This window comes from Urocitellus parryii, chromosome 6 (assembly GCF_045843805.1).
Source record: "Urocitellus parryii isolate mUroPar1 chromosome 6, mUroPar1.hap1, whole genome shotgun sequence".
NCBI lineage: Eukaryota > Metazoa > Chordata > Mammalia > Rodentia > Sciuridae > Urocitellus > Urocitellus parryii.
The window spans coordinates 119,438,185-119,461,073 of NC_135536.1; the positions used below are offsets into that span (position 1 = coordinate 119,438,185).

Consider the following 22,889-nt stretch of genomic DNA (forward strand, 5'->3'; position numbering starts at 1 on the left):
GGACTTAGAAGCATCTTTCTAGCGGCCCTCTGTCCTGGGGAAACGGAGCCCGGAGAAGGGAAAGGCTTGCCTGAGGCCAGAGTTAGGACAAGCATCTTCTGGACTCTGGGGGACCTGCTCTTACCCCTGGGGAAGATGTGGGGACTGAGGATCAGGCAAGCTGGAGTCCGGCTTAGAGCGGGCTGTGCTGCTGCTCCCGCCCGCCCGACCGCACATGGCCCTTCTCTGTCCTCACTGAGGCTCCCAGAGTGGAAAGAGAAGCCGAAGCAGACCTACGTTGGCCATTCTGGAGCGGTGGAAGGCGGCAAGGGCCCTGAAGTCTGGCCTTCAGGAGCTCAGGTCCCCACAGTGTCCAGGCTGGAGAACTCTATCCAGCCCCTGTGCAGAGCACAGTGCAGGGGCTGGGGGGAGTGCCCAGAGTGAGCCATGGTCACAAGTGGTGAGGCTGTTCTGAGGAAGTGCCTGTCCCCCCCCACTGGGGCTACTCACCATGCCACAATGCCTCCCAGCCCCTTCCACCAGCCCGCACCCTCCCCCTCCACCCCCACCCCAGCCACCTCCTCAAGGGGATGAGCTCTGACTCATTGCTCAGAGCTGGGAGAGAAGGCTCAGGAGGCTGTTGAGGGAAAAAGGAACTGAGAAGTCTTATCTAAACTGGGTTGGCAGGCCCACCGTGCGAGGCCCAGCACCAGTCAGAGGCTGCCCCAGCCTCCTTGGCCTCCTCTCACCTCCCCTCACTGCCTCCTGCTCGCCCTCAGCATCTGCCACCTGAGCCCTCCCCTGGCCTGGCCCTTCATGAAATCAAAATTGTGGCTGGATGGGCCACAGTCATCTGCTGGGCGTTTCCCCAAAGAGAGGCTCCCAGCGCTAGTGTGCACTTGTGCAGCTCAGCAGATCCTCCAGGACCCGAGGGCCGTTCTCAGGAATGAGACCTTCAAAAGAATAAGACCCCAGTCTCCGGGACCCATGAGAGGCAGCAACCTTACGTTGACCTACCCCAGCAGACACAGCCAGCCCACAGCCACCTCCCCACACCAATCAGCACTTTGCATTTGTACCTCTCCAAGGGGTCCCCCTGCTCCCCCTTAGTTATCTGCTTGTTTTTTTTTTTTTTTTTTTTTTGATTATGAATTCTGGAGGTCTCGCAGCTGAGCTCTGTCATTAGCGTCCTGCAAGCTTTGCTTAGAGAACACCTCTGACATGTGGTTACAGGTGACTGGGCTACTTGTCAAAAACTTGAAAGCCATTTCTGTCCAAACCACCAATTCTTCATTTGGGCCTGTGCAGATGTCCGATGAGGTGACCTTTAAACATCAAGAGACCCCAAACTCCACCCTCATACCAGGCTGATGCTGCTATTTTCTGAACCCAGGTCCCCATGAAAACCATAAAGTTTGGTGACATACCACAACTTCTCTTCCGGTCACCTTCCCCATGCCTTAAAATCACTCTACTTCTTTACCCCATGAATATCCCCAAGCCCTATCCTTCAGGAGGAGAATTCGAGACCTGTGTCTCCATCGCCATGCTCAGTCACTGAGAATAAACTTTTCTTTTGCAAAACTTGTCAGCTTGGTGATGATCATCATACTACGCGGCGGGTAAAAGTGGCCTGGTTCAGTAACACAGTGTCCACTGATTGAGTCCATCTGCTACATACTGAGACCATCCCAGCCACCACCTTACTGAAAAGTCAAAGACCTGGGACATAAAGATGGTAACAGGGATGTGACCCCCACCCTCAAGGCCATTCCACAGGTGAAGGGCAGAATATGGGATTTGAACCCAGGTCCGCCTGTCCCAAAGTCCCATCCCTATGTCGGTCATTCAGTAGACGGCTCAGGAACAGTTTCTCATTTTGAAACTTGAAACAAGTTATTTTCAAAAGATAACTTTTGATAATGATTACTCAATTACCTCAGAGTAAGTTTGTATTTCAGACTATAATTTAGTCACCATGGGCTGTGGGCCAGCTCTGTGCCAGGCTGGGGCAGAGAAGCGCTGCCTGGAGTAGGGGGACAGTGGGCAGCCAGAAGCCACACCCAGCCATGTGGCGTGGGGTGGGGTGGGGACGTGCCCCAGGCTAGGGGTGCCAGGTGATGAGCAGCCACAGTCCGCTCCTCAGGGAGGCCCACTAGAGCCAGATGTGACGCTGGCCTTGTCATCCCAGCTTGTGGCCACCCTGGGCTCCAGGAAACCTCCCAAGGCTCTGTCCCGAGGATGTGCTTAGGGTGGGAGGAGCATGCTCCCACACAGCCTGGAGGGGCAGTGGCTAAGGCCCTGTCCTGCCTGAACAGCCCCCAGCCCCCTTCTCAGGGTGGGCCTGGGGGTGTGCCATGTTGGGCCTGTGAGCCGGCCTGGGCCTAGCGTTCCCCAGTGGCTGGGTAGAGAAGCAGCCTCCATATCCACCACCACTTCCCCCTTTTCCTGCCCCTATGGCTGCACACACACACATAGATTTTTAGATGTTGACAGACCTTTATTTTATTCACGTATTTATATGCGGGGCTGAGAAACAAACCCAGGACCTCACACATGCTAGGCAAGTGCTTGACCACTGAGCCACAACCCCAGCCCCCCAATCACTCTGGTGGCTGCAGGGGCTGGCCACAGAGATCAAGGCCCCAAGCAAGCCACTTCCCTCCTTGGGACCTGGTTTCTTCATCAGAAAAGTGGTGGGGGCCGGAGGCTGACCTCTCCTGGCCTGATCAGCCCACCTCTCTAGGGCCCAGCCCCCTTTGAGCATGTCATAGGTCAGAGGGGGCATCTAGCCTTGTTGGAGAGACTGGCAGGAGTTGGACAGACGAGGTTCGAACCCTGCTCTGTGACCCTGGCCATACTCAGCTTCAATTCCCTTCCCTGTGAAAATGGGCCTCATGGTTCTTACCACGAAGAGTTGACCTGAGAAGCACATGAAATAGTATGACCCTGTGAGAACAGCAAACTCGGATCAGAGCTTACCCCGAAACAGGTACCAGGCTCAGCACCACGACTCCTGTTTACAGACGAGGAAAATGGAACACAGAGAGGTTCCCTAACCTGCCCAGGGACCTGCAGGTCACAGTCAGGACTTGAACCTGGATAGCCCTGGTACTTAGCCTCCATTACTTCACCTCTCGGCAAAACCCCAACCTCAAGGCTGGTCACACAGGACCAGTGCTAGTCCCCCATGCCCTGCCTCCTGCTTCCTGGCCTGCTACCCACTCACGCCACCAGGCAGAATCTTCTCCCAGCTGAGGCCCCTGCAGGGGAAAATGAACCATTCGACAACTTCCCCCATTCCCAGGTCCATTTAAAGGGAAGCAGAGCTTTTTTTCAAAGGTCCCTTGTGTGGAATTCTAGAACATAAAGCACATTAGAGGACAACTCAGCCTCTGACCCTGGAGGGAAAGGCCTGGGATTTGGTCACAGTTTTCATCTGCCAGGAATAAGGTGGGCAGCCTTGGGCAGTCACTTGTCCATTGTGAGTCTTTCTGACTATTGAAAGGGCACAGACAGAAGAGGACACTCTCCAGCAGGGGACAGATGTACGTCCTTGGGGAGACCTGGGGAGCCATGGGGACTGGTGGCTGCCTCTCACCTGGGAGTCTGGACTCAGCAGGGAGTCTGGCAGCAGCTGCTTCTGGGGTGGAGGGAAGAGGGAGGCCTGGGTAGGAGTGCACAAGAACTAGCCCTGAAATTTTACCTGGGAACAAGGTGGGGGCTGTGGAAGGTAAAGAGCTGCCTGCTAACTCTCCGTCCAGGAGAGCTTCCTGACAGGGAGAAAGGAGCCTCAAAGAGCAGCACATCTGTAACCCAGAAACTGGGGAGGCCAAGGCAGGAGGACTGAAAGTTCCAGGCCAGCCTCAGCAACTTAATGAGACCCTGTTTCAAAATAAAAAGGGATGGGATGCGGCTCAGGGGTAAAGCACCTCTGAGTTCAACCCCCAGTACTGCAGAGAGAGAGAGAGAGAGAGAGAAGCGGCTGCATGGAGTGGACCATTGGGTGGGCATCCCAGGAAGGTGGACAGACACAGGTAAGGGCAGTGGCTCCTGGGATGGGGGTGAGGGGAAGACCTGCTGTGGATCCAGGAGGAAAGAGGTGGTTCAGGGAACCTGCCACTTGGGGGCACCATCACCAGCCACAATAGCATCAGGAAGCTGAGTCCTGTCCCTGGCGCTGGCCTACAGGACTCCAGTCCATGGGACATCAGAAGTGGCTGTCGGTGCAGCGTGGGGACAACCCAGCAAGAGAAGAAACAGCCCCTTTCCTCCTTCGGCGTCAAAGGCTTCCTGTTCCAAGTTGGGAGACTTAAATTGAACGAGATTGCAGTATTAGGTTGGACTGGCCTGGAATATGTCTGGAAATGACTGGAAAAACGTAGCATGTGCCCAAGGGGTGAAGGAGCAAGATCTGGAATGTGGAAGAAAAATCAAGTTTCCTGCTTACACCCTACCAAGTCCAGATCCAATTTTGTAAAAGGCTAAGAATTCTTGTTGAAAACGTGTCCAGTGTCTAACATGCTCTTGGGTCCTTCGTGAATTAAAACCCCTTTTAAAAATCACCTTTTATAAACTTAGCACTAAAAACACCCCCAAGTAACCCAACCAATAAATGGGCAAATGAACTGAGCAGAAACTTCTTAAAATAAGTACAAATGGCCAAAGATCGTGTGAAAAAATGTTCAACATCTATAGCCATCAAGGAAATGCAAATCAAAACCACCTTGAGGGCTGGGGCTGGGGCTGGGGCTCAGTGGTAGAGCGCTGGCCTGGCATATGTGAGGGATCCATCGTCAGCACCACAGGTAAATAAATAAATAAATAAATAAATAAAAGATCCATTGACAACTAAAAAATATCTTTTTAAAAAAAACACATTGAGAATCCATCTCACCCTGGTCAGTATGGCTATCAAGAGTACAAAATAGGGCTGGGTTGTGGTTCTGTGGTAGAGCGCTTGCCTAGCACACGTGAGGCACTGGGTTTGATCTCCAGCACCACCAAAAAAAAAAAAAAAAAAAAAAAAACCTAAACAAAGTCCATCTATAACTAAAAATATTTTTTAAAAAAGAGTACAAAATGGGGTTGGGGATATAGCTCAGTTGGTAGAGGGCTTGCCTTTCATGTACCAAGGCTCTGGGTTCAATTCCCAGCACCATAAAAAAAGAGTACAAAATGCAACAAATATTTGTGAGGATGTGGGAAGAGGGAACTCGGAGACACTAATGGTTGGAATGTAAATCAGTGTGGCCACTATGGAAATCAATATGCAGGTTCCTCAAAAAACTAAAAATAGAATTATCATAAGATCCAGCTTTACGACTCCTGAGTATAAACCCAAAGGAATTAAAGACAGCATACAATAGAGATACCTACACATCCTGATACAACTATTTTTAAAATATATTTTTAGTTGTAGATGGACACAATACCTTTATTTTATTTGTTTGTTTTTATGTGGTGCCAGGGATTGAACCCAGGGCCTCCCGCATTCTAGGTTCTATCACTGAGCCACATCCACAGCCCCTGACACAACTCTTAGTAGCCAAGTTATGGAATAAGTCTATGTGCCAATGGGTAAGTAGATAAGGAAAATGTGATATATTCACACGATGGAAAATTATTCAGACATAAAGAGGAATGAAATCCTGAAATTTGCAGGAAAATGGATGGGACTAGAGATCATCACGTTAAGCAAACTAAGCCAGATCCAGGAACGACAAATATCACATGTTTTCTATCATATGTGAAATCTAGGGGGGTGGAAATGACATGAAAGGAGAAGGGAGACATTAAAGATGAAGGGGGTGGGGAAAGGCGGAGGGGTGAACGTGACCATCTGTGTGTGCCACAAGGAAACCCACTGTTCCCAGGTTCATGTGCACTAATTAAGAGACTATCTTTTTCTGGTGGGGGCAGAGACAGGACAGTGCAGGAGGACGGCCCCTCTCTCCTCCAGAAGCGGCCACCTGCATTTCTGCACCCCTGCCAAGAAGCAGCGTGGCGCTGGCTGCTTTTGCCCCTCCTGCTCACAGGGCTTTCTGGCAGGGACAGCCCACGCCTGCCATTGCCCCTTCACCACTGAGCCTTCCCTGATGCTTTTCTCCCGCAGACTGAGGTCTGTTGGAGAAGTGGGGCAGTGAGCTGGGGAGAAGGCGAGCTCTAAGAAGTGCAGGGCGCTTCTGTCTGGTTCCCGCAGGACCTGGTGGCCAGCGCGGGCAGAGGCAATGCTCAGAAGCCCGCCAAATGAAGGGCTGGATAAGCACCAAGGGAGGCCCTCAACAGGATGTGGCTTTGTGACTGCTGGTTCCTGAGGTGCCCCCAAGGGAACCAGAACACTTGCTTATGGATTCAATGACTCATTTCCCAGTCCCTTTAAATAAGCCAGACAGACTTGTCCCCTCTACTTTTCACCACTGTCCTCTGAAGTCGGTCTCATTATTCCCATTGTAGAGGTGAGGAGACTGAGGCTGAGGCAGGCTCTTTCCCCTGCCCCAGGTACTGCCCTAGAATGGTGCTCACCTCCATATGGGTTGGCAGATCGAGGAGGGCAGAGCACCCGACATGCAGGTATGATGAGGAGGGATGAGTGGGTGGCCACAGCAGGCCAGTCGCTGGCTGGGAGGATCTGGGAGGAGGGGTGAGTAAGAAGCGGGTGCCAAGCCGAAGCCCTGGAGGAAAGCTGTCTCACCTACAGGTCTCTGTGGAGCCACCAGGAGCAAAGGGAGCACTGGTGGATGGTGTCCCCCGAAGCCAACTCTCCTGCGGGTGGAGACTGGGAAGCCACCCCCAGATCAGTACAAGGAAGGGCCTTCCAAGAGCCAAGTGGCCCCAGATTCAGAACATAGGGCAAGCTGTGTCACTAGTGTCAACCACTCATGGTTCATAAGCAGGTCAGGGGGTCCTGGGAGGGGGTTCCAGCCTCAGACGATGTGTCAAACTAGGGGGTGTGTGTCTAGGTGTCTCCTGACCAAGCATTGGAGGGCCCCTGGACAAGCACGTGGATGGGGATGCTTTACAGCTTTCCTGAGATGGTCCAGGCCAGGCGTTAGGGAGAGGGCCAAGAGGGCCAAGGCAGACCTTTACCATTTAGAGAGCCCAGCACATGAATGGGTCAGTGAGCTAATCTGGAGCCAGCTGGGCCAACAGGAGCCTGAGGTCAGATGTGGGTTTCCAGAATTTCCCGGGGCTCCACCAAGTCTTAGTCTGATGGCCACTGCCCAGGCCTTGCAGGGCCTCCCCTCTACGCAGCTGGGCAGCCAGCAGGACAGGCCCTGAGGTGTCTGGACCCACACCAGGCTCCAGAGTGCTGGGGAGCCCCAGGCCTGTAGCTGACCCGTCAGCCCCCTGCCTCCGTGGGCCTCCCTCAGAGACAGCCTGGGAGCCTTCGGGAACCCCCTGCAGGACCACAAGAGCCCTGAGGAGGACCACCGTGCACCAGCTTGACATCTCATCCCAGTCGTGCTGGGCAGCTACTGCGGGTGACAAGGACGAGGAAGGCCTGGAGGACAGGTTCCTCTGGCCCTGGGGGCACACCTGGCTGGTGACCAAGGCCTGGCTCGACAGCTTTGTTCTTTGACACCGGCTCCTTCCCCTGGGAGGACGGAAGGGCTTCCAGCTCCTCTGTGGGGTCCTGGCTGCCCAAGGCTCAATCCTCCATCCAACCAGCCTCAGTCCCTGCCCTTCCTCCTGCTTTATGAATCCCAAACGTGCAGAAAAGCCAGAGACAAGGGGCAGGATGGGGAGAGGACACAAGGCAGTGCCAGTGCGAAAGCCCAGAGGTGGGACAAGGAGCTAGAGGTATGGTGCCACCCAGGCAGCGGGAGGCCCTGAGGGGAGAGGACCCGCCCAGGGGGCACGAGGGACCAGAGGCAGGTCAAAATTCAGGGGAAGGGAGCCGTGGGGCCTGGTGGGCTCAGCTGGGCACGGAGCCATCCTCTTGGTCCAACATCCCCTCTAGCCCTCCGAGAGCCCTGGGGCCATCCGCACTATCACACCCCGCATGACACAAGGCACTGAGGCCCCACAAGCTCAGTGGCCTGCCCTCGCAGCCCCTCTAGTGCCCCTGCCAGGCTGACGTGGCAGTCCAGGACTCCCTAGGTCCAGCAGAGGCCAAGGGTGGGGCAGGCATGGGAGGGAGGCGGTGGGACCGGGGTGGTTGATGCATGGAAGGAGGAAACTGAACTGCCCAGACCCTGAGCCCCCTGGAGGGGACAATGACCCTTAGAGCAAGTCAGAAGGGTCCCAGGCTGTCTTCACAGGAAGGATAGCCACCACCAGGGCCTGCCTGTGATGACCCACGTAGGGCTCCTTGCTGCAGAGGCTGCAGCCTGTGAGTGACCACAGAGGGACTGGATCCAGGCACCAGTGGTCCAGGCATTGTCCCTGCACGTTCCCATTTGCAGGCATCACTCCTCCCATGTGAGCGCTGGCCCAACTTCAGGGAGTGGAGCATAGGAAGAACTCGGGCATTGAGCCCTGGTTCTGATCAGTTCTATGTGCAAAGATGCGAGACCTTGGGCAAGTCACTTGACCTCCTGAGCACAGGTTCCCTGCTCTGTTTTTCAGAGTGAAAATAATGACTAAGTGAAATAATGCACAGAAGAGTCCAGCAAAGGCCACCCAACACCTAATGAGCTCCTGGAAAACAGTGGCCATGGATATTAGTACATAGCAACTAAAAGTTAAAAAAAAAAAAAAAGGAAATAAAAATGAGAAGTAGAACTGGGGTCGTATCTTTGCCATGACACTTCTCTGGATTAGTTGTTCCCAGTCTCTGGGCTTTTCGATCTGTAAACTGGCATGAACATGCGTACCTTGTGCCCTTATGGGGCTGTTGTGGGGCACCCTGCTCTGTTGCTAAGAAATGCTGTGGGTGCTGGACGTTGTGGTACAGCCTGTAATTCCAGCCTCTCAGGAGGCTGAGGCAGGAGGGTCGCAAGCTCAAAGCCAGCCTCAGCAATTTAGCAAGGTCCTAAGCAACTTAGGAAACTTAGTGAGACCCTGTCTCGAAATAAAAACTGAAAAGGGCTGGGGATGAGCCGGGCGCAATGGTACACGCCTGTCAAACCAGCGACTCAGGAGGCTGAGACAGGAGGATTCTGAGTTCAAAGCCAGCCTCAGCAACCACGAGGTACTAAGCAACTCAGTGAGATCCTGTATCTAAAGAAAAAATATAGGGGCTGGGGATGTGGCTCAAGCAGTAGCGCGCTCTCCTGGCATGCATGCGGCCCAGGTTCGATCCTCAGCACCACGTACAAACAAAGATGTTGTGTCCGCGGAAAACTAAAAAACAAATATTAAAGGTTCGTTCTCTCTCTCTCTCTCTCTCTCTCTCTCTCTCTCTCTCTCTCTCTTAAAAAAAAAATATAAAATAGGATGGGGATGTGGCTCAGTGGTTAAGTGCCCCTGGGTTCAATCCCCAGTACCAAAAGAAAATGAATAAATAAATGCTGTTGGTGTAAGTAAGGACTGGCAACCTCCCCTGGAGTTGGAGCTTTCTCAAGAAACAGAGATGGGCCCTTGGAGCTGCAGGAAGCCCCACACCTATCCTCATCTCCTGCCCTGAAAGTAGGGACAGACCTATGAACCTTCCAGAGAAGGCCCCTCAGAGTTCTCTGCCAGTCTCAGTAGGTCCTGTGCCTCAGAACTGACCCTGGACTCTTACTGAGACGCCTCTGATCCTGGGGTTAGATGGGTTCTCACACCTGTAGGGCTGGGGGTTGTCCATGGGGCTCCTTGCTCTTGCTTGGCCATTAACATGCACATTTCTGAGTCTCAATCTTCATAGAATAGAAGCCAATTCATACTACAGTGTTTACTGACAAGGACCAGAGGCTCAGAAAGTGGAGGGCCACCAGTGAGTGTAGCAGAATCAAAGCAGGACATTCACTGGGCTCTAAAGTCAAAGTAGGAAGCAAAGATGGCGCCCTCCAAGGAAGGCGCATTCGAATCTGGGAAATTGCTCTGCTCCAGCATGTAGTGTAGAGCCACACTGTGGGAAAGTACATCTCTAAACAGAACGAGATGCTGCCCCTTTGCCCGAAGGAGCCCTGTGCCCCCTGGAACCATTTGCCATTTAACATTTCATTTTTAGCCTCCATGTGGGTAGGACAGACTGTTGTACCCTGTGTACAAGATCCTTTTCTCTAGGGTTAGGAGTTATCTGAGAACTTGGATAAAGTTCCAGCAGCCTCATGGTCACTCTTGCACTGACCTGAAGCCTAGTCTCCGTCCCTGGTCTTTCCCTGGCCCCGCCATCAGTCATACATATTTGTTTCCAGGGTCAACTTACACCCTATTCTGCCTCTAAGTGAAAATCCTCATACCACCAACACAGCAGCTGCTCCCTGTGCTGCCCTGTGCTATGCAGAGCCCCATGGCCTATGCCAGGCGTTTAGTATTCACGACAGCACTGGGGACACCAGTCCACACCTCCACGCTGATTCTCCTACCCAGCTTCCCACCTCTGCTGGCCTGAACCACTCTCCCCTGACTTTCTGGGCATTCCTACCACCCATACTCCAATGTCTCTGTGCCTGGGAGCATGGGCTCAGAGCTGGTCCACGGCAAAGGACCCATGTTCAGAAGACACCAAGAAGGGAGCCTCTTTTTGCTTCAGAGGCTGTGGTCCTCAAAGTAAAGGAGCGGAAGTCCCGATTTTCACAATCCTCTCAAGTCCAGGTGGGACATCAGTTTCGTGCAGGGCCCACCATGATCAGTGACCTGGGCTGCCAGTCTTCCCTCCAGATCCTCTTTGAAGAAGAGTGAGAGCTGGTGGGGGCCTCAGGGAAGTCATGAGCCTACTCAGGAAGCCAGAAGGTACAGCAATCCCAGGAAGGAGTCAACCACTCCATAACACTGCGTTTGGCCATGATTTTTTGAATATGACATTAAAACATAGGCAACAAAATAAAAATCAGATAAACTGGACTTCAATAAAATGAGACTTTTGTGCAGGAAAAGACAATATCAGAGACCTCTCTAAGGTAGGTGACTCCTAAGTGTGCCCAGGGTCAGGGAGTAAAGAAGGTTTGTCAGAAAGTCCCAAGCTTCAGTTTCTTCACCTATAAAATGGGAACAACAAAAGCACTGCTACTCAGGACCCTAAATAACCAAAACAATCTTAGAGAAGAAAAAAGTTTGAGGATCGTGTTAGTCAGTTTTGTGTTGCTGTGACAAAATACCTAAGAAAAACAACTTAAAGAAGAAAATATTTATTTTGGTTTCAGAGGGTTCAGTCCATGGTAAGCTGGCTCCATTTCTTTGGGCCTATGGCAAAAGCAGAACATCATGGCAGAGGCTGTGGTAAAGAAAAGCTCCTCACCTTATGGTAGCCTGGAAAGAGAAAGAAGAAGGGGCCAGAGACAAGATATAGCCCCCCAAAGGATGCCCCCAATCAGGACACACTTCCCCCAGCTAGGCCTGCTGTACAAAGTTTTCACCACCAGCCCAAAAATTCATTCAGCTGTGACTAATTCACAGATGAGGCCAAAGCCCTTGTAATCCAGTCACTTCTTCAGATCCCCACGCCTGAACGTTGTCGCACTGAGGAATATGCCTTTAACACTCGAGCCTTTGGGGGATATTCCAGATCCAAACCGTGACAAAGACACACTTCTGATTCCTAAGCTTAGTACAAAGCTACAGTAATCAAAATAGTATGGTACCAGCAGAAAGACAGGCTTGCAGACCAAAGGAATAGAATAAAAAGTCAGAAATAAACCCTCAGACATATGGTCAATTCATGTTTGACAAGGGTGACAAGACCATTCAATGAAGACTCCTTGGAAATCTGGGAATGGAACCACCATTTGACCCAGCTATCCCTCTCCTTGAACTATACACAAAGGACTTAAAAACAGCATACTACAGGGGCACAGCCACATCAGTGTTTATAGCAGCACAAATCACAATAGCTAAACTGTGGAGCCAACCTAGATGCCCTTCAGTGGATGAATGGATAAAAAAATGTGGCATATATAAACAATGGAATATTGCTCAGCAATAAAAGAACAAAATCATGGCATTGAGGTAAATGGATGATGTTAGAGAAGATAATGCTAAATGAAGTCAGCCAATCCCAAAAAACCAAATGCCGAATGTTTTCTCTGATATAAAGGGGGTGACTCATAGTGGGGTAGGAAGGGGGAGCATGGGAGGATTAGATTAATTCTAGATAGGGCAGAGGGGTGGGAGGGAAAGGGAGGGGGCACGGGATTAGCAAGGATGGTGGAATGTGATAGACATCATTATCCAAAGTACATGCATGAAGATATGAATTGGTGTCAAAATACTTTATATACAAACAGAGATATGAATAATTGTGGTATATATATGTAATAAGAATTGTAATGCAAAAATAATCAAAGTACATATATAAAAACATAAACTGACATGAACATACTTTATATACAAGGATATAAAAAAATTGTGCTCTATATGTGTAATAAGATTTGTAATGCATTCTGCCGTCATGTATTTTAAAAAAATAAAATCAATTAAAAAGAAAGAAAAAAAAGACCATTCAATGAGCAAAAGACAGTCTTTTCAACAAACAGTGCTGGCAAAAGTGAATATGCACTTGCAAAAGAATAAAGTTGGAAGCTTACCTCACACCACACACAAAAATTAACTCAAAGTGGATCAATCACCTATACATAACACCTAAAGCGATAAAACTCTAAAATGAAAACATAAAGGAATAGTTTCACAACATTGCGTTCAGCCATGATTTCTTGAATATGATTTTAAAACACAGGCCACAAAATTAAAAATCAGATAAATTGGACTTCAATAAAATGAGGCTTTTGTGCATGAAAAGACAACATCAGGAGAGTGAAGACAATTCACAGAATGGAAGCAAATGTTTGCAAATCATATAGCTGGTAAAAGATGAGTATCCAAAATATATAAAGAACTCCTACAATTCAACAACAAATGACAAGTGATTCAGTCAAAAAATAGGCAAAGGCCTTGAATAGCCATTATCCAAAGAAGTTAAACAAATGGCCAATAAGCACATGAAAATATGCCCAACATCCTTAGTAGGGAAATGCAAATCAAAACCGCAATGAGATATCACTTCCTGCCTTCTAGGTTGGCTATATGATTTTTTAAAAAGAAAGAAATTAACAAGTGTTAGCAAAGATATGGAAAAAGTGAAACTCTTTTGCATTGCTGACGGGAATGTAAAATGGCACATTTACTCTAAAAAAGTTTGGCATTTACTCAAAAAATTAAATGTGTGGGGCTGGGTGTCAGGCGCAGCGGTAGAACACTTGCCTAGCATGCATGAGGCTCTGGTTCCATCCCTAGTACTGCAAAAATGAATACATGAACACTTCTGTAAATGAACAGTTAAGCATGCTATCACCATCTGATCCAGCAATTCCACTCCTAGATACATTCCCAAAACCAGAAATTCAGAGCCTTGTACACCAATGTTCATAGCTGCATTCTTCACAATAGCCACAAAGAAGACACAGCCCAGACATCCATCAATGGATGAATGCATAGACAAAGAAAATGATATATATATATGAATATTATTTTGCCATAAAAGGGGGGAATTCTGACAGATGCCGCAGCATGGATGAGCCTTGAAGACACTGCAACAAATCGTATAAGCCATACACAAAAGGACAATATGATCATACTCTTATGAAGTACCTAGTATAGGCAGGTTCACAGAGACAGAAAGTAGAGATGGAATGGGGAATGGGGAATGCTATGTTTGGGATCTTCAATGTCCCCAAAGGCCATGCGTTGAAAGCTTAGTTTCCTGTCTGTAATTCCATTGGGAAGGGGTAGGGTCTTTAGGAGAGGGGCTGGTCACGCGGAAGGAAGCTAGGTTCACTGGGTGTGTCCTTGAAGTACATTCTGAGCAGTGGCCTCTCCTTTCTCTCTTTGCTTTCCAGCTGCCCCAAGCTCTTCACCACATGCCACAGTGGCAGAGCCAAGCAACCATGGACTGAAATCTCTGAAACCAAAAGCCAAATAATAAACCTTTCTTCCTTATAGCTTTTTTTTTTTTTTTTTTGTGTGTGTGTGTGTGTGTATGTCACAGTGAAGGAAAACTGACTAACACAGACTGTGTGGGGAATTTACTGTTGAGAATGAAGAGCAGTTCTGAAAATAGTAAATGCTCTTAACACCACTGGACTGTACACTGGATTGCATACTTAAAAATGTTTAAAATATATTTACCAGATTAGGTGCAGTGGAACATTCCTGTAATCCCAGGAGGGAGGCTGAAGCAGGAGGATTGCAAGTTCAAAGCTAGCCTCAGCAACTTATCGAGGCCCTAACCAACTTAATAAGACCCTGTCTCAAAATAAAAAGGGCTGGAGATGTGGCTCAGTGGTTAAGACTCCCGGGTTCAATCCCCAGTACCAAAAAAAAAAAAAAAAAGAAAGAAAAAGATGATTGATAGATAGATAGATAATCTCCCCCAAAAACAAAACCTCCAAACTCTATTCATTCTCTGGTGAGTCAAATGAAGTCACACAAACAGGAAGAGCCAGACATATGCTCATGGTCAGCAACAGTGATTAATCACCTTAATCACCTACACCAGCGGTCCTCAAGCCTGCTTACATGTCTGAGGCACTGGAGAACTTTGAAATACCCAGATATCCAGGCCCCCTACCAGAAATGTAGATGTAGTTGATCGGGAGCCTGCTCTGAGCCTTGGGCTTTTTGAGAGCTACAGTCGAGAACACCTGGCTGGCTCTCCCCTCTGACCTATCTCCACCTGCTCTCTGCCTCCACTTGCTTCTCCAGCCACGCAGGCCTCCCTGATGTCCCTCGAACACCTCAAGCATGCCTCGTCGCCACCTCTTCTCTTCCTCTCCAGCAGTGGCTCAGTTTCCTGTTCCTGTGGTCACCACTGGGAGGCCCACCCATCTCCATACTGGCAGCAAGTCTCTGTGGCTACTTCCTGTTGCCCAATATAGGATGGAAGGAGCTGTCACCCGCCTACTTTCTGTCACGCACTGCTCAGGGTGCCAGGCCTGAGTAAACCACTGTCCCAGTTACTCAAAAGGCTCTGACCCCGGTCTGGGAAGGCAGCAGCTGGCCCCAGCCAGCCCCAAAGCCTATGTATGGGGCAGCCTCAGGCCCCTGGCCCTTGCCCAAGCCAGTTTCCTCTGTAAAGCAGGACTAAGAAAATGAGCCTCATAAAGATAACAATGTGCGAGATTCCAAAAAGCTAGAAGAAAGAATTTTGAAAGTTTCACTATTAAAAAAAAAATGGCAGAGGTTTGAGGAGATGAATATGTTTGGCGTGATTTGAACAGCAATGTACACTTGAATTGGTACCCCATTAATATGTCCAAGTCTATGTTATTGTCTATCAATCAAGAATAAATTTTTTAAAAGAACACTCTTATTAAAAAACAAAACAAAACAACACCAATCTCCCAGGACTACTACTGGAATTAAATGAGATGCATAGAGCATGGTTATTTGAAACCAAAGGAATGTCTGTCTCAAGGTAGAATGGAATAGGCGATGGTGGGTGGTTAAGGAGGCTTTCTGGAAAGATCCACATCCAAGGCTCAACATGCAGGCACATATCCAATTATTAATCTGGGACCCTCAAGACTGGTTCCTGGTCCAGCTCACTGTGGTGAGCAGGAGGTGACCCCTTAGCACGGCCCTGCGCCACCTCGCCCTCAAAGCCCTTATTGTAGGTAAGCACAGTTCTGATTGCCCCAACGTCCCATGGATGAGGAAACTGAGGTTCAGAAAGGGAAATGACTCTCTCCCAAGTCACCCAGTAAGTGAGAGGCGGGGCAGGTGAAGTTTCAAAAAAGCTCATTTCCTTCAGAACCTGGGGGATGGGGAGCCGCTTGGCCTCTGAGGGAGCCGACAGAGGGGATCCCCGGTGTGGGCAGCGCAGGGCAAGGGGTGCCACTGCCTCCAGCACCAAGGCAAGGCAGTTTCAGTTTCCACCCCAAGTTCCTGTCATCCTGTGGTTTGCAGCATCAGCGGGCTCCAGCAAGGAGGGGGGACATTCTGGTCATAACCTGCAGCGGTCGGGCCTTTTTGCACAAGAGGAAATAAGTGCCACCAGAAAGGTACAAAAAGGCAGAAGAAAGTGTCTCTGCCACCACTTAGGGCAGAGGTGCCTTTCACAATCCAGCTGGGGCTGTCCCTTCCTGCCAGTCACTTTGCACAATGCCCATGGCGCCCTCCGTGCCTCCCACAGCTCTGTCCCTGCTGGACTTTCCACCTGGAGTGCTGTCAACTCTCCAGCCATCTCCCCAACTCTCACCCGCCTTCTAAAGCCCAAGCAAGGCCCTCCTGCTCCATCCCAGGGGCTGCCCTATCCCAGGGGCTGCCCCAGCTGAGCTCAAGCTCCTGGGGCCTGGAACACCAAGTAAGTCATCAAAGATGCACATTTTATTTTCCACAAGCAAGGAGGCTGAGGCAGGAGGATCACAAGTTCAAAGCCAGCCTCAGCAAAAGTGAGGCACTAAGCAACTCAGTGAGACCCTGTCTCTAAGTACAAAATAGGGCTGGGGGTGTGGCTCAGTGGTACGGCGCCCGAGTTCAATCCTAGGGACCAAAGAAAAAATTGAAGGTGGAGCCTAGTTCTTAACATAGAACACTGCAGCCAGTGAACCCTGAAGGTGGCCATAGGCGGGCAGAAGCAGAGCGGACATGACCACAAACCTCTGCCAACTTCCAGCACCTTCAGATGGCTGGCTACATTCTGTGAAATGGGCACAGTAGAACCAAGTACTTGGTCCCCAGGAATCCATGTACCACAAGGTGTGCACAGAGCACGTGGAAGAGGCAAAAGTACCAAACCATGAACTTGGCCTAAAAATACCTTCTTGACCTTGAAAGCAGAAATTGCTTTGTTTTTAAATACTTTCTTTCTAATGACACACTTAATTCGTATTTACTTGCAGAAAATTGGGGGCAGGAATCAGCCTCTTCCAAATCCACAGGAGCCAACGGTAACATGCAGGAGGCCTCCCTTTCATCCTACTCGAATCATAACTGAACCAAAAACAACTAGCCGATCTGTAGAACCAAGAAGAAAAGGGTCAAGGACAGATCTAGGTTGGAGTCACTGCTCTACCCTGTACATGTGACCTTGATGTGGCTCTTGACCCGCCATAGAGACAGGAAGACACCGACACTTCATCCTTGCGGGCTGGACTTGTGGAGTGGCTGTTGCTGTACCTGGCATGTCACAGACACCAGACACACAGGCACCACTGCTGTTCCCCTGGGGATGATTTAAGAACCTGGAACTCAGAAGATAACATCTTCAATGGAACTTAAAATACAAGTCCTCTTTTCCATTTTTATTTAATTTTTTGAACAAGTAGTACATTTACATGGCTCAAAAATCAAACAGTGTATTAATACATATCACACAAATTCTCACAGCCGCCCAGCCCTGTCCCTCATCTCTCTCTTTTCTCTCATTCTCCCTGCAGCAAAGCACTTTATTTAGTCTCCAGTCTTGAGAGATTCTGCCTGTGAGGAGGAGGCTGCGCCAGGATCAGTGCTGATTCCTCCCACTTTTCTCAACAGGTTGCCTGTCAGACCCACGATCTGGCTCTGAGGGTTGATTTTGTTTTACATATACCAACACATCTTACCCACATTTGGAGAGTGTCCATCCTCATTCCTACTGAGCCACGGCCAGAGAGAGACGGGGAAAGCAGCTGGTAGCAGCAAAGGCAGGACGGCCAGAGGCTCCTGCTCCCACTGCCTGCACCACCTACAAGCCCCTGTTGCTCCTCAGCCGCTGACCACAAAGAGCCACTGGCCTCCTCAGCCTTTGAGGCCTCGGGGCCTACCCTGCAGCATGTTCTCCCTCAAAACCTGAGCAAGCTCGGTTCCTGGCCAGGCCCAGCCTCTTCCAGGTCACTCTGGTCCTTCCTTCCCACAAAGAAAGGCTCCTGCCCAGCCAGAGGGCTAGGAGAGGTTCCAAAGCAGCTGTTCCCACCCAGAACTAGAGAACTCCTGTTCCTTCACTCTGAACGCCTCCCCTCCTAGGAGTCTACCCCAGGAAGTAATCCTCAAGTGAAAACCGTTTATATTTTAAAAATCTACCCCTTATGACACTGCCCAGAATAAAAAAATAATTGGCAGTAACCTCAATGATCAACTATAGGGAACCAGACACATAAATCATAACGTCTATCAAATCCAAAAGCTGGAGAATCGTGCAGCCATTAACCACGGTGCAGTTGAAGATGAAGAACCTGCATTCACACCCATAAGCATTCACTAAATACAGGAGTGTCACACAACAGTGTGAAAATAATTAACACTCCTGAACTGGACCCTTAAAAATGGTTAAGATGGTAAATCTTGTGGATTAGTTTAGCTCTTCCCTGCCAGTCAAATTCCTAGAGGCAAATATGGGCTTTGGTATCATAGATACTACCTGTCAATCAGCTGTTGGTTATTTGGACATGGTTGGTAGCCCTTCTATCCAAACTTTGACACTACGTATTTTGCAATGCACGGATCAGCCCGGCTCTGCCCTTCACTTGGATGCATGAGCTGCAGTGGTGATACTCAGCCCCTCTTTGGTTTCCAACAGGCTCAGGTTACCCATCGTGACCCCAGCCTCAGCTTTGTGTCCCCTCTGGTTTGGTTTTTTTGAGATGGGATCTCACTCTGTTGCCCAATCTGGCCTTGAACTCATGAGCCTCATCCTCCCAAGTAGGTGGGATTACAGGTGTGCCACCACACATGTCACCTCTTGACACCCACAACGCAAATGCAAAGTCCTTCTGGAGCAAATGTAAAGTGCGAGCCCATGGAGGAGCTTGTCGCAATGCGCTGGCTTCGTGTTCGGCTGCATGAAGAGGTGCAGTGGGTTTGGAAATAATGCTTTCAATTCCTTGTTACTGTATATACCAGGACAATTTCCTGTTGACTAATATGAAAGTGTAACTTTTGGATGCAGTATATTTTAGAACAAATACTCAGAGCTAAATTCTTCAGTTGAGTAAGTCTGAGAGACAACTTATTCAGTTGATCCATTTTATGTTATGTGTATTTTACCACAATTTAAAATGAAAATTTAAATACTAGGAATAAAAGGAGGGAGAATACAAAATTATGTACACAGTGCACTTCCGCTTGTGTAAAATAATCTATGGAAACACAAACAAAAAATCATATATATGTAAAAAATACACACACACACACTACCCCCTGTCTCTGTGTGGTGACACTAAGGATGAGTTTATTTTTTAACCTATTTTTTTTTCATTTTTTCACTTTCCTTTTAGGGTCTCTTGCAGAGGTAGGTACCAGGGATTGAACTCAGCGGCACTCGAACACTGTGCCACATCTCCAGCCCTGTTTTGTATTTTATTTAAAGACGAGGTGCCACTGCATTGCTTAGTGCCTCACTTTTGCTGAGGCTGGTTTTGAACTCGCAATCCTCCTGCCTCAGCCTCTGGGGCCACTGGGATTATAGGCATGCACCACCACACCCGGCTTCCTTTTAGGGTCTTATATTTGGTATACACGTAGCTTTAACAGCCCAGGACAGAACAGGTGCCCAGGAAATGTCAGCCTCTCCCAATGCCTTGAGGCTATGGTATGTCCACCAGGGTGTCCTGGGGCAGGAAAGGCAGCTGTAGAACAGACCAAAGTGAGGCCCCCCAGTCCTCTTCTCTGTAGTTTCTGAAATAGGGAACCTCAGAGTCCCAGGACTGGGAAGGGGAAGGGGAAGAAGTTCTAGCAGCTGAGGGGACCCACAGGAAAGGGGTGGGCCCGGCGCAGCTGCAGTCTCACTGTGTGTCCCTGGTGAGTCACTCCCCACTCAGCAGTGGTATCCTCCCTGCTCAGTGGGCTTGGGAGGCTTGGGTCCCCTCAGCGTGGCACAGAGGTTTCCAGATGATGCTAGAGCCCAGCCCCTAAGGCAGAGATATGATCACATGCCAAAGGAAAAAGTCCGGACCTGCTCCCCACTTACCTACTGAGTGATGCCCACCAAATGTAGGGGAGGGGTCACTGCAGCATATGTGGCCCAGCCTCCTTCAGCCCTTGCTTTTCCTTTTAACTCTCCCCAAAGGAACAGGATGTGGATCTCAACCAAATCTGGTCCAGAACTAGATTTCCCCTCTTAAAACAGCATCCAACCATGCCTTTGCAAAGGCCGTTGGCATACAGGTTGCAGGGGAGGGACAGCTTGGATACTCTTCAGAGCACTCCTGGCCGGGTACTTCCAACTCCAGCACTGAGCTGGGACATCCTTGAAGTTAAGAAAATCTTATTCATTTGATCAGATGTGGGGGTGAAGCTTCTCAGGGGTCCAGCTCTGACCATCTAGCAGAGAACCCTACTCAAAAAATATTTGTAGACTATAACTAAAATGAAAGAAAGGAGAAAATGGGTTCAGGCAGGCAGGTGGACCATGGGGTTAGTCACTGTCTCTTCAATGACTCTGTAAATATTTACTTAGCATGCACCCCATTCACCGGTGATACTGATGAGGATGCAAACAGATGTTCATGCAGTGCAGTTCAGCTGCCCGCTGGGAGCAGAGTCATCGGCTAGCTGGGATTGGGATGAGGCTAGACTTAGCCTTCTCTAGGCTTTTTTGTCCTTTTGACTTGGTACTAGGGCAACCTATATGAGATCTAAAGGCCTCTCAGCTGGGATGCCTGGTATTCTCAGCCTTGGTCTTGTCTCACTGACAGCCACAAACTTCCTGCAGAGCAATGATGCTCTTTATCCAGTGTGTGTGTGTGTGTGTGTGTGTGTAGCAGAAATCAAATTATCCCTTCCCTCCTACTGGGTTGGCTCACTCCCACAGAAGCCTGCATCTGAATGCTCTGCCATAGCTAAAATCAGGCTATATAAAAATGCAATGTGCCCACAACTACAAAATTGCAAATATAGGCCTAATGAGGGACAGGACTGGGTCTATAACCACACTAAATGTTCCTACCACTTTTGAACCACCATATCTGCTTTTTATCATTTTTCTGTCTCCTTCTTTGCTACCAGATACTAGTGATGTGTGAGCCTCCCCCAACAGCTCAGGGCCACCAATATTTATCCATCACCAAGTATATATCAGGTTTTGACCTCTACTAATTTATTGTTCAAAGACCCCCCCATGTTCAAAATGTGAGTAAAATTATAGATCACAGGCCCTGACTGCAAGCCATGGGCATCTCTTATGAGTAAACTGTATGAGCTTTAATGAATGTTCTTAGTGACATCATCTTCAACTCCTTAGAAAGCACTTTTGCTTCCCTCCTTATTATATGAGCTAATGCCAGAAACAGGGCTGGCTCTCGCCTGTGATCTGGATCGATGACGTTTCGAGACAACTGAACTACTGAAGGATCAAAAGTGATCCGTCTCCTTCAGGGGTTTCTTTCACTATTTCTTTTTTCTTTTTCCTCTTTTTCCTCTTTTTCCCTTTTGCAGAACAAGGGGTTGAATCTGGGGCCTCATGCATGTTAGGCAAGCATTCTATCACTGAGCTACATCCCCAGTCTTTTTTATTTTGTGTTTTGAGACAGGGTCTCACCAAGTTGTGGAGACTGGTCTTGAACTGGAGCTCCTCCTCCCTCCACCTCCTGAATCACTGGTATTAGAGGTGGGCACCATTGCACCTGGCTCTCCTTCCACTATTTAAAGACTAGTCATTTTCACTGTGCTGCCAGGCTGCAGGGTTTAGTGGCAGAACATTGGGCTTGGGTGAGGGAAAGCTAGGAAGAGAGTCCAAGGGGGTCGGGCTCTGTCCCTCACATGTCCATTGTAAGAAAAGACTCTTGTCTTTTCTGTAAGTTGAGCTTCAAAAAACTGTTGTATTCATGCTCAGCTGAAATGTGACCCCTGTGAGAGGTAAGAGAAATTTTTTCGATGCGGACCCTGAGACCCAGAGATCCAGTGATATGCCAGGTGCACAGAGGAATAGCCAAACACCCCGGAAGATGCAGGCATTGCAACCCACCTGCTGGGTTTTGATCCCCGCTGTGTGGTGTGAGGCAAGTCCTGAAGTCCCTAGGCCTCAATTTCTTCATCTGAATAACAGGGAAAACAACAGCCTCTACTTTATTGGTTGTCGTAGGGATTGAGTGGATAGACACACAACTCTGAGATAGCGTCTGGCACATTTTTAGTGCTAGTAAGCGTTAGTCGTTTTTGTGCTGGGTGAGGCGAGCCCTAGAGCGAAGCATGAGAATCTACCTGGGAGCAGGTGATGCTGACAGTGACATGAGGCCTCAGCTCTGGCTTAGTGTGAAGGTTCCACTGGACACTTCTCTCCCTCTTCCTGCTCTGACCTTCCTCATCCCAGGCCCAGAGAGCAGCCACAGAGGAGGGGAGGCACCTGGAGACCAGGACACCTGCAGCAGCCCAGAAGTGGGACAGTGCAGGGAATGGGGTGGGGGGTGCCGCTCAAGGAAGCCACCACACCCTGCTCCTTACATACCATCCCCTCCGCCCAGACCCTGCCACGGGAGCTGCTCCTTGCCCCAGCTCTCTAGGGAAGGTGGGCCCAGGGCTTGGGATGGGGACAGAGGTCCTTGGTGGTAAACGATCAGGGTCTCCTGACCTGCCTGGGTTACAAAGCAGCCTAGATTTCCAGGTCCTACCTCTTTCCCAACTTTGCACTCCAAATCAGAGCAGTGATGTGGTGACTCACCCCCAGACCACCTCCTGGGGCTGTGGTTGCCAGCCTGGGCCACAAGCACCCTGGTGATCTGCCTGGGTCAAGCCATATCGGCCTCCATCAGCTCTGGGCTGGTCCCAGACCCTCTTTTGTGAAAGGGAAGAACGGAGGCCCAGCAAGACACAGGGTGCCCTCCCCAGGCAAGGCCCTCTGCTCTCTGTGCAGGGAAGCAAGCCACTCACATGCTGGCCCAGAAGGGAGGGAAGGCCTGGCTCATTAGCTCTCA

The 22,889-nt window shown here is 49.6% G+C and overlaps 1 protein-coding gene across 1 annotated transcript in view; it reads right to left on the reverse strand.

Moving 5' to 3' along the window:
• The window catches only part of Pstpip1 (proline-serine-threonine phosphatase interacting protein 1), a 41,131-nt gene that overhangs the window by 16,834 nt on the left and 1,408 nt on the right, over positions 1-22,889 (reverse strand). The window lies entirely within an intron of this gene.